We start from the raw sequence: 9,832 nt of genomic DNA, 5'->3' as shown, positions 1-9,832 counted from the left end.
AATAAGCCAATATCCTATAATGAGATACAGGAAGCTATCAAAAGTCTTCCAACAAAAAAAAGCCCAGGACCAGATGGATTCACAGCAGAATTCTATAAGACCTTTAAACAAGAACTAATACCCATACTCCTCAAGCTCTTCAGAGAAACAGAGAAGGAAGGAGCTATCCCAAACTCATTCTACGAAGCCAATATCACACTCATCCCCAAACCAGGCAAAGACCCAACCAAAAAGGAGAATTACAGGCCAATCTCCTTGATGAACACAGATGCAAAGATCCTTAACAAGATTCTAGCTAACAGAATCCAGAAACACATAAAAAAAATAATTCACTATGACCAGGTAGGCTTCATCCCAGAGACACAGGGATGGTTTATCATACATAAGTCAATAAATGTAATCCAACATATCAACAGAGCCAAGGTCAAGAATCACATGATTATCGCTACAGATGCAGAAAAGGCCTTTGACAAAATTCAACATTCATTCATGCTAAAAGCTCTGGAGAAAATAGGAATAGAAGGAACATTTCTAAAAACAATAAAAGCCATTTATGACAGACCAATAGCCAATATTATACTTAATGGGGAAAAGCTACAACCAATTCTCCTAAAATCAGGAACAAGGCAAGGATGCCCACTGTCTCCACTCCTCTTCAATATAGTCCCAGAACCCTTAGCCAGGGCAATAAGGCAAGAAAAAGACATTAAAGGGATCCGCATAGGGAAAGAAGAAGTTAAACTATCCCTTTTTGCAGACGACATGATTCTATACCTCCACGATCCCAAAAACTCCATCCCCAAACTCTTAGAAATCATAAATCACTTCGGCAAAATAGCAGGATACAAAATAAACCCACAAAAATCAGTTGCCTTCCTATACACTGATAATGTACAGGAAGAGAGGGAAATAAAGGGAGCAACCCCATTCACAATAACCTCCCGAAAAATAAAATATTTAGGAATTAACCTAACCAAAGATGTAAAAGAACTATTTAATGAGAACTATAAAAAGTTAAAGAAAGAAATTGCAGAAGACACTAGGAAATAGAAAGACCTCCCATGCTCCTGGATAGGCCGACTTAATATAGTAAAGATGGTAATACTTCCAAAACTAATATACAAATTCAACGCAATTCCTATTAAAATCCCAATGACGTACATCACTGAAATACAGAAAACAGTCCAAAAATTCATATGGAACAACAAAAGACCTAGAATAGCCAAAACAATTCTAGGGGATAAAGACAATATGGGAGGGCTATCCATGCCGAACTTCAAACTCTACTACAGAGCTATAATAACAAAGACAGCATGGTACTGGCACAAAAACAGACCCGAAGACCAATGGAACAGAATAGAAGATCCAGAAATAAATCCACAGGCCTACAGCCAGCTGATATTCGACAAAGGAGCCAAAGACATACAATGGAAGAAACACAGCCTCTTCAACCGCTGGTGCTGGGAAAACTGGGCAGCCACATGCAGAAAACTAAAAGTGGACCCCAGCCTATCACCATGCACCAACATCAACTCAAAATGGATTAAAGACCTTAACATTAAACCTGAATCTCTGAAACTACTGCAGGACAGAGTAGGAGAGACACTTGAACTAATAGGCACAGGAAGGAACTTCCTGAACAGAGTCCCAGGGTCACAACAAATTGGAGAGAGACTCGACAAATGGGACTACCTTAAAATAAAAAGCTTCTGCACAGATAAAGCTATCACAACCAAGCTAGAAAGACAACCAACTAATTGGGAAAAAAATATTTACCAGCAATATATCAGACAAGGGGTTAACATCCTGTATATACAGGGAACTCAAGAAACTAATCCCTCCCAAACCCAACAAACCAATTACTAAATGGGCAAGGGAACTAAAGAGGGACTTCTCAAATGAAGAAATAAAAATGGCAAAGAAACACATGAGGAAATGTTCATCATCCCTGGTGGTGAAGGAAATGCAAATAAAGACAACCCTGAGATACCACCTTACCCCAGTCAGAATGTCCCACATCCACAAATTAGCCAATGACAAATGCTGGAGGGGATGTGGAGAACGAGGAACGCTATTACACTGCTGGTGGGAATGTACACTCATACAACCACTTTGGAAAGCAGTCTGGAGGGTCCTTAGAAAGCTAAAGATTGACCTCCCTTATGACCCAGTCATACCACTTCTAGGCATCTACCCTGAACAACAGGAACCAATATATAAGGACACGTGCACCTCCATGTTTATTGCAGCACTGTTCGCAATAGCTAGGATATGGAAACAACCTAGATGCCCCACCACAGATGAATGGATCCAAAAATTGTGGTATCTATACACAATGGAATATTATGCAGCCATTAGAAATGACAAAATAATGGCATTTGCAGGGAAATGGATGGAGCTAGAAGGAATCATGTTGAGCGAGGTAAGCCAAGAACGAAGAGACAAACAGTACATGGTCTCCCTGATAAGTGGATGATGAATCCAAAATGTTAGGTGATATGACAAAACTAACAGGACTTAAGAAACAAAGAACTCCCACTCATCTGGTTGAACCACTACTAAATATCCCCATGCTGCTGATCACATATATGGTATATAACATATGAGCACCGTTATATATTACAGACTGTGATAGACAATTTGCTCCAGGAAAGTTAGAATGAACTTGTGACTTTAAATGAGCATCATTATTCCACAATACTGTGAATTTCTGGAAATTAAGTAATCACTTAATCACAATCAAAAAAAAAAAAAAAAGAACCTTGGGGAAGGGAGGGAGGGAGGGGATGGTAGGGGGAAAACAATGGAGGGGGTAACAATGTTCAAGAGGAAGTGGAAGTGTACTCATTACCTCACTCATGTAACTGTAACCCTCTGTATAGTATCTTTACAATAAAAAAATTAAAAAAATAAAAAAAAATAAAAAAGCCGGAAGTGGTGCTACAGCTCAGGTGGTAGAGCGCTAGCCTTGAGCTGAAGAGCTGAGGGACAGCGCCCAGGCCCAGAGTTCAGGCCCCATGACCGGATCAAAAAAAAAAAAAAAAAAAAAGAAATGTACCAGTTTTCTTGCCCATGTAATTGTAACTCCTCTGTATGGTATTCTCACAATTAAAAAAAAAAAGAAAGACTGAAAAGCTCAGAAGACATTTTGCTTTTACCGGCATGGTTCAACTAAAACCAGAAAACAGTTCTTTACATTTATATAAACTATTATATCTAGTGAGGATTTAAAAAGTTTTAGCATATATATTTTAAATTTTATGTCAAAATATTTGTTTATTTTTAATTTTTGTCAGTTGTGGGGTTTGAAATCTGGGCCTGGACGCTGTCCTTCAGCTCTTCACCTCAAGACTAGTGCTCTACCATTTGAACCACTGCCAGTTTTCTGGTAGCTCATTGGAGATAAGAGTCTCACGGACTTTCCTGCGTAGGCTGGCTTTGAATCATGATTCTCAGCTCTCAGACTCCTTACTAGCTAGGATTACAAATATGAACCACTGGCACCTACCTACATAATTATATTTTGCACATTTATGAGGTATGGTGTGGTAATCCCATGCATTTATATCTTGTGTAATTATCAAGCTATATCATATCCATTAGTTTCTGTGTGTAACATTTCTTTTTAATGAGACTGCTCAACCCTTATCTTTTCACTGTGATGAAATATATATTCTTAACTATAATCACTTTGCTTCTTGTGGTATACAATTAATATATTTACTTTTAGTCATGGAAGTCCGCTAATTAAGCTTATATAAAACATGAATTGTAAAGTGAAAAAAATGGTTCCATTACTTGTTTTATCAAAACAATTATGCCTTTTTTCAATTATATTTCTGTGGGAATGTGTAATATTCATTGATTTAATAGTTAAAATTGATAACAGTTGATTCAAACTTGTATTTGAAAATTGCACACAACAAAAATATACTTCCACTTTCTTCTACCTCATAATTAAAATAACAGTATAGCAAAGCTTGGTGTTAGAGGCTCATGTGTAGAATCCTAGAAACTCAGGAGGCTAAGAACTGAAGATTTTGTTTCAATGTCAGTCTAACCAGACAAAAATGTGAAAACTTGACTCAGACGTATACTAGATATTGCAAATAAGGGAAACCATGGGACCTATGCTTCTTTGGGCCTGGCTTACTTCACTTAATATAATTTTTCCAAGTCTTTCTATTTCCTAAAAAATGGGGAAATGTCATTCTTTCTGATGGAGGCATAGAATTCCATTGTGTATATATACCAATTTTCTTGATCCATTCATCTACTGAGGGGCATCTGGGTTGGTTCCATATCTTAGCTATGGTGAATAATGCTGCAATAAACATAGTCGTGCTGGTAGCTTTAGTGTGGTCTTGTTTGTGATCATTTCGGTAAATGCCCAAAAGTGGGATTGCTGGGAAACAGGGGAGCTCTATGTGGAGTCTTTTGAGGAACCTCCATACTGTTTTCCAAAGTGGTTGAACAAGTTTACACTCCCACCAACAATGCAGTATAGTTCTCTTCTGTCCACATCCCCTCCAGCATTTGTTGTCATTAGAGTTCTTGATTATAAACGCACTCATTATCTTGCCCATGTAATTTTAACCCCTCTGTACAATATTTTCACAATAAAAAAATAAAAAATACAAAAAAAATGTGAAAACTTATCTCCAATTATCCAGCAAGAAGGAGAAGGTAAAGATGTGGCTCAAGGAATAGTGTCATCACCCATGAGCAAAAAATACAATGGAGACCATTAAACATAAAGTTCAAGCCCTAAAAATTGCATATACACAGAAGACAACAATAAAAAGTACTGTGAACATCAATAATGAAGACAAAATAGTAGAAAAGATAATGAGAAATGTTGTGTTAACATCTGGAGGACAGAAAGCATTTGACAGAATTTTGTTTCATGAGAGGGAAAAATCAAAGTCTCATTTGTACAATCTCATTGTATCTATTTGTGTTGAAACCTGGCTATTGGGTAACATGTGAAAGTGTAGATTGGATTACCTGACATAGCAGACATTGCCTGTGACTATACACCATCCCACTCGGCAAAAATCTAAACTTGTGCTTGTTAATTTAAATAAAACCTCATGTTAGAGACTGTTTGGTTCACATAGACAAGGGTCCTTATTTTGAGGCTTCAGACCAGTGCTTTTGTTTATAACCACTCCTGCTTTACGCCCTTCTTAGCTGGCACCAAGCCAAGACTTTGAGCTATAGACCCCACTGCCTTAATCCCTCCCTTTCTCCAGCTAAAACTCATTTCACATGCTATCTATGTCTTAGCATTAGTTGTTTTCTTTCTAATCCCCACCAGAAAACTCTTATATACATGTAAATCTACTATAAATAACTTAGTTAGAAAAGGTAGTAAGTGTTTAGCATTGGCTGAGGCTCTCATCTGTAGATTTGCTCCTTAATAAATCTGTGCTACACTATCTCTTCTCCATGGCTTTTGAGTCTGACAACTGATTGGTTTGGTTTGATGTAATCCCATTTATCCAGACTTATTTTGATTTGTTGTGCTTCGTGATCTTTGGAAGTTTTGACCTATGCCAAGGGGCCCTCTTGTTTCCCCTAACCCTTCCTATAACATTTTCAAGGAATCTGGACTTACATTGAGGTCTTCGATCCATTTGGAATTGATTCTGGTGCAGAGGGATATATAAGGATATAACTACAATTTTCTGTGTACAGCCAATTCTACCAGCACAATTTTTTGAAGAGGCTGTTGAGGAGCTTGAGGCCTGAGTGACTCCATCTTGAGCTAGATGTCATCTTCTGAAGTATGAGTTATGCAGCTGACCATGAGCCCAGCCTGGGAATGAACAGAAGAAGCAATTCCTTGGCAACTAGGAACATAAACTATCCTTGGGGAAACCGCAGGCAGGCAGGTGCTGGAGGGCATGGTGACCCCCGCAGTTAGGCCACAGGTGGTGTTTGTTTAAAAAAGGAACCCTGCAGTTTAGCAAGTGTGTCCTTGAGACTCCCTGTGGTGCAAGCCAACCAGTTTAAAGTACTTCAACCCTCTGATCTAACCAACAACCTGTTTCTGCTTTGTAGTGCGCCAATCATACTATAAAATTGTATTAAGAGTTTCCCCGCGATGTGTTATAATTTGTTGTAAGATGCTATGATGTATACAAAGTCCCTGCCTTCCCTAAAAATTGTATAAAAAGTACTATAACCCTGGTCTTGGGGCCTCTCAGCGTCATGGGCTGTGGGGGGACCAAGTTCCAGCTTGCAATAAAGACTCCTTTGCTTTTACATTGTTGATGGTCTCTGGTGGTATTTTGGGTAAGGATTTCCAAATTCAGTTTTACATTTGGTGCATTGGCCGGGAATCCCCCCAAAGCCCACCCAGACGCCTTAACCAAGGAGTCATGAGAAGCCCGGCAAGTAAGTAGAGGCATTGCCATTCTGAAATCATCTGGTATTTGAGTTCCCTGCAGGTTCTGTATTGGGGTTGGCAAGAGGTCTTGGCGGACGTGCTATAAGACAGCCAACGGGGCCGGTGGGAGTTGTCCCTCAGATCTCCTGGGGGGTAAACTATCCACTAGTGCAGAAGCTTGAGTCTGGCACTTTCTGACTGATAGTTTACAGGGTAGGCTATCCACTAGTGTGGACATTTGGGCCCATTTGTAGTCCAGCACTTTCTGACTGACAGTCTACAATGCACATGCTGTGAACATGTCTTGTCTCAGGGTTCAGTGTTTTGTCTGTGTGTCTTTTGGAATTCTTGGAATGTTTCTCCTCCCAGATTCATCCTGATGCAAGGGCTCAGAGGAGACTGGCTAACACCCCCTTAATATCTGTTTCGCTTTAGCTCCTTCTTTTTTTATGAAACTGCCACTGACCACCTGCAAGTGGCACCAGCAAGATCTTAGCCTCGGGCCTTAGCCCAGGGGGTCTGAGTATGGGTGAGAACCTGTCAGTCTGAGGGGACAGCCACTAGGAACTTCTTTCCCTTGCCCCAAGATGACTGGGAATTCTCCTCTGCCTTGGAAGGCTCCTGGGTCAATGTTTGCAGGAATCTAAAAGAAAAATCCTCCCGAGGTGAGTAGAGGGGGTCCGAGTCCCCTGGTAAGTGAGTGGTGTTGAGATGTTGCCCCATTCACTGAGACCTGATTTCGTCTTTGTGGCCACTTGTCTGTCTTGTTTACTTTGGTGTGTTTTCTGTTCTATGTTTTCTGAGGTAGGGAAGTTCTGGGTGAGAGTGGCAGGCTCACTCAGCAAACTCTGGATTCAGCTTGAGAACAGCACAGATTTCTGGGGGCCCATTAGTCCCCAACTCAGCCTTTGGTTGTTGTTTTGTCTAGTTCCGTTTTAGAATTGGTACCAGTTTTAAATGTGAATCCTTGGTTTTTGTGTTTATCAGTGTTTTTGATATTTATTTGAACATCTCTGGGGGAATAAAAGTCTCAGCCTCCGGCTGGGCTTGGTCACAGACCTGCTAAGTCTCCCTCCCCCCTTCTTTTGTTACAGCAGCCAAGAGGAGGGGCATGGACAAGCCTCAGGTGCACCTTCTCCTGGTGGAGGCTGCTGGAGAGGTTAGGGTGTAGATAGCAGTGAGCCTGGTCTGGACTTTCAGCTGCTCCAGACAGCTTAACAATTTGTAAAGTGCTTTTGTCAAAATTGGGTAAAAATCAGGCCCGTTCAGTTTCAGGTGACCCCCTCACCCAGCCCTCCTCCAACAGAAGGGATTCAAAAGACTGATTAGTGAAATACCTTGCTAAACAAGCAAGCCCTGGAAAAATGAAGCTCAACAAAGGTACTTCGTTTAAAAGAAATATTGTCTTAAAATTTTTTAAAAAACTTTAGAAAATGTACGTACAACTGATTTTGATTTTTTGTGTGCTTTAAGATCTGTGTGAGTGTTTTGTATGTGTTTATGAACATGTTCAAGATAAGAGTTGTCAGCATGCTGTAACAATGGGTGAGTTTAAGTTTAAAATTCAAAAGATTATGAGGTTTGGACATTACCAAAAATTTTAAGGAATCTTCACATTGTTTTTAACGGCTTTTTAAAGATTCTTTAACTTAAAAATTAGAAAATCTGGTGTTGAGTTCTAATTTTATTCCCTTGTGGTCAGAGAGAATGCAAGGTTTCTGAATTTGGACAAGTTTGCTTTGTGGCCTAAAATGTGGTCTATTTTAGAAAATGTTCCATGTGCTGTTGAGAAAAACGTGTATTCTTGTGGAGAGCTGCTGGAGCCACGACCAAAGACAGCCAGGCAGTAAGGCGTGGCCACAAAAGCAACATTGTAGCTCCTTGGTAAGATGGCGCTGGCTCCCGCCTTCTGTCTTCCCGGTGACAAGTGCTCTCTGTAAAAACAACTCCTTATATGGCTATGACTTGGTTCCTAGTTTGCTTCCGTGTTTGCGACCCTATCGGTATATGCCACGTGGTGCTTCAGGATTGGCCATCCAGGAGACTTATAACCAGAGCGCGGGGGCGGGGGGGGGGGGTACAGAGAAGCAGGAAGAAGCGGGCAGAAGAAGCAGGAGAGAAGATGTTGTAAAAGGTCCTGAATAAACCGCATTGAGAAGAATCCCGGGTCGCGTCTTCCTTGCTGGTCGAGGTGGTCGCAACATATTCTTATGCTGCTGGGTGAAATTTTCGGCAGATGTCTGTTAAATCTAGTTGATCTTTGCAGTTGTTTAGATCTGCGGTTTCTTTGTTGAGTTTTTGCTGAGTTGATCTATCTAGTTGGGAAAGTGGTGTGTTAAAATCCCCAACAATTAATGTCTTTGGATCTATGTAGGATTTGAAGGAAAGTAGTGTTTCTTGGATAAATTTGGGTGCTCCGTTGTTTGGTGAATAGATATTTAGAATTGTAATATCCTCCGGAAGGAGAGATCCCTCAATTAGTATGTAGTGACATTCTTTGTCTCTTCTCACGAATTTTAATTTGAAGTCTATTTTATCTGATATTAGGATTGCAATTCCTGCCTGTTTATGGGGGCCATATCACCTTGCACCAGAATCAACTCCAAATGGATCAAAGACCTCGAGTCAAAGCAGACACTCTGAAAACATTACAGGATGCAATAGGAGAAACGCTAGGTCTCCTTGGCACAGGCTGAAAATTTTTTTTTTTATTTAATTTTATTTTATTTGAGAACATACTGTACAGAGGGGCTACAATTACATGGGCAGGATGATGCATACATTTCTTACCAAGCATTGCAGCCTCCTCCTTTGTTTACCCTTCACCTCCCTTCCCCGCCTCCCCCCACCCAATTATACCCCCCTCCCCCCCACAAACCGACATTGTAAAGCTGGTTTTGACATGACATTTTGTACTTCTCATTGTTGCAACAGGTCCACCTGAATCCTTAAACGACTTGTTTGTCCCCATCTCCTCCACATGTTATACTGACATCAAATATAGTGAAAGCGGGGGTTACACTGTGGGGGAGGGACACACAAAGCAACAAAGAAATAATCTTATAAATGCATTAGAAACACATGCATGAAAGAAACGAAAACATTAAAATACATATTTAAGGGTTCATTTTCCTAACATCACATTATCTGACCTTTTCCGCTTGACTCATACCTATACTATATATTGCAAATAAGGGAAACCATGGGAACTATGCTTCTTTGGGCCTGGCTTACTTCACTTAATATAATTTTTTCCAAACCTTTCCATTTCCTAACAAATGGGGAAATGTCATTCTTTCTGATGGAGGCATAGAATTCCATTGTGTATATATACCACATTTTCTTGATCCATTCATCTACTGAGGGGCATCTGGGTTGGTTCCATATCTTAGCTATGATAAATAATGCTGCAATAAACATAGTTGTGCTGGTAGCTTT

At 40.2% G+C, this 9,832-nt stretch overlaps 1 long non-coding RNA gene across 1 annotated transcript; it reads left to right on the top strand.

Annotated features, from left to right (window-relative positions):
* Positions 1-6,877: 6,877 nt before the first annotated feature.
* Positions 6,878-8,405, top strand: LOC138815538 (uncharacterized). Its single transcript, XR_011368352.1, has 3 exons — positions 6,878-7,059; positions 7,489-7,774; positions 8,162-8,405. It is a non-coding gene; the product is annotated as an uncharacterized lncRNA (long non-coding RNA).
* Positions 8,406-9,832: the final 1,427 nt, after the last annotated feature.

This window comes from Dipodomys merriami, unplaced genomic scaffold (genome assembly GCF_024711535.1).
Source record: "Dipodomys merriami isolate MVZ:Mamm:240054 unplaced genomic scaffold, mDipMer1.0.p SCAF_65, whole genome shotgun sequence".
Classification (NCBI taxonomy): Eukaryota; Metazoa; Chordata; class Mammalia; order Rodentia; family Heteromyidae; genus Dipodomys; species Dipodomys merriami.
This window is presented reverse-complemented; position numbering and strand designations above follow the sequence as displayed.